The sequence below is a fragment of the Trichosurus vulpecula genome, chromosome 4 (genome assembly GCF_011100635.1).
Source record: "Trichosurus vulpecula isolate mTriVul1 chromosome 4, mTriVul1.pri, whole genome shotgun sequence".
Classification (NCBI taxonomy): domain Eukaryota; kingdom Metazoa; phylum Chordata; class Mammalia; order Diprotodontia; family Phalangeridae; genus Trichosurus; species Trichosurus vulpecula.
The window spans coordinates 36,749,812-36,751,887 of record NC_050576.1 but is presented as its reverse complement, the minus strand read 5'-3'; positions in this window follow the sequence as shown (position 1 = coordinate 36,751,887).

Genomic DNA, 2,076 nt, shown 5'->3' with positions numbered 1-2,076 from the left:
TGTACAGAGTAGGAGACATTATCCAGAATTATCCTCTGCACTTTTTTTTAAATTTCAAGATGAGCTTTCTCTCCCACCTGCCCTGGCAGGCACCTGCAGTCCTGGTGGAAAATCCAGTGAATTGGAAATATTGAGTAAAGCAAATTCATTTTCTGGAGCCATACCAAGGAGGAAACAGTGCCAGTAGTGTGGGGCCTATGTGTTTGCCTCAGGTAGATGGAAGAAATCAGCTTCACAACACATTTTTTTAAAATGTCTCTACCTCTGATTTTATTGATTAAAGAAACTAATAAATGTGGATAGGCAACTCATCCATAACAGAGTAACAGAGAGTTCCCTGAGGACACTGAAAAGTTAAATGACTTGCCCATGGTCCCATAGCTAAGATTCAAACCCAGTTTTTCCTGGCTCCAAGGCTGGCCCTCTAGCCATAGGCCAGGCTGCCTCTCAGAGAATAGAATAATGTCATTAGAAGTAATTTACTCAGCATCATATTCTCATCTCTTCCCAGTTTGGAAATCCAGTTCTATTGCTTGCAGGAGTTCTGGGGCCTGGAGCAAAGTTACTGGGAGGTGGAGGAGTGAAGTAGAAGGGGAGTATGACTAGGCTGCAAAAGGCAGCCCACCCCAGTCAGGTACTACAACACCAAGCAACTCCACTGGAGGAAATAGAGAGGGCCATTGCTGTGAGGTGGCAGAGGGACAGGACTCTTATGAGAGAGAGAGACAGAGAGAGACAGAGACAGAGAGAGAGAGACATGGAGAGAGAGAGGGAAGGAGGGAGAGAAGGGAGAAAAAAGAAAGAAAGAGAGAAAGAAAGAGAGAGAGAGAGAGAGAGAGAAAGAAAGAAAGAAAGAAAGAAAGAAAGAAAGAAAGAAAGAAAGAAAGAAAGAAAGAAAGAAAAAGAATGGAAGGAAGGAAGGAGAGAGGGAGAGAGGGAGGAAAGGAAAAACCTGGCCTGAAGGCACTTACATTCTACTTTGAGGATGTTTGAAAATATTAATACAATATAAATTGAAGAGGGAGAAAGAAGTAATAATTTGGGGGAATTAGAAGCTTCTCAGAGAAGGTCACACCTGAGTTGAGCCTTAAGGAAAGTCAAGGATTCTAAATGGTGAAATTATCAAGGAAGTGAATTCCAGGTATAGGAGGCTGAAGGGCTGGGCGTGTGGAATGCTTAGGACAAAACTAGGGGCAAAGTGTGGAAGATGCAAAGATGTCCCCAAACTGGAAGAATGAGGCCGTGCTTTGGAGGAGCAACCCTGGCCACTGGGCATTGGACTCTTCAGGACTAATAACGGGAAGTGGGTTGCCTCTCTCCAACCCTATAGGCAAAATTCCTCTTCAGAAGCACCCCAAACCTTTGGGGTAGCACTGTAAGCCTGGGTAACTCTAGAGGTCTCTAGGTGGATGGGGTGAGGGGAGGAAGAGATTAACAGGAAGGTGAAAGCTTGTCTAATCTATTATCTCGAGCAACCCCAAGTGTGTTTCCCTTCCAAGAGTGGCCAAACCACAGGGTGGTGCTATGAGTTTGGAGGACTATATAGGTCCCTGGGGAAAACTGGGACTAATTGGAGAGGGAAGGAGGGAGAACTTGCATGTTTATGTGCTCCTGTGGGTCCTTGGTGATATTTGTATTCTTTCTGTGGGGTTCAGTGGAGACTGTTTGGATTCTGATAATGTTCATTTGAATGCTTGGAGCCCCTTTATGAGATAATGTTTGTAAAGAGAGACCTAGACCTGAGCTCTATTGTTCTGTACGGCGTACAGAGCAGGTAGGTGGCACCATAGTGCACAGAGCGCTGGGCCTGGAGTCAGGAAGACTCCTCTCCCTGAGTTCAAATCTGCCTTCAGATCTTTACTAGCTATGTGACCTTGGGCAAGTCACTTCACCCTGTTTGCCTCAGTTTCCTCATCTGTAAAATAAGCTTGAGAAGAAAATCACTCCAGTATCTTTGCTAAGAAAACCTCAAATGGGGTCAGGAAGAGTCAGGCATGACAGAAACAAATCAATGACAACAGGGAAAGTATGAGGTTGGGGTAAAATGAGGCAAATTCTTAGTTTCCCACAGGAAGT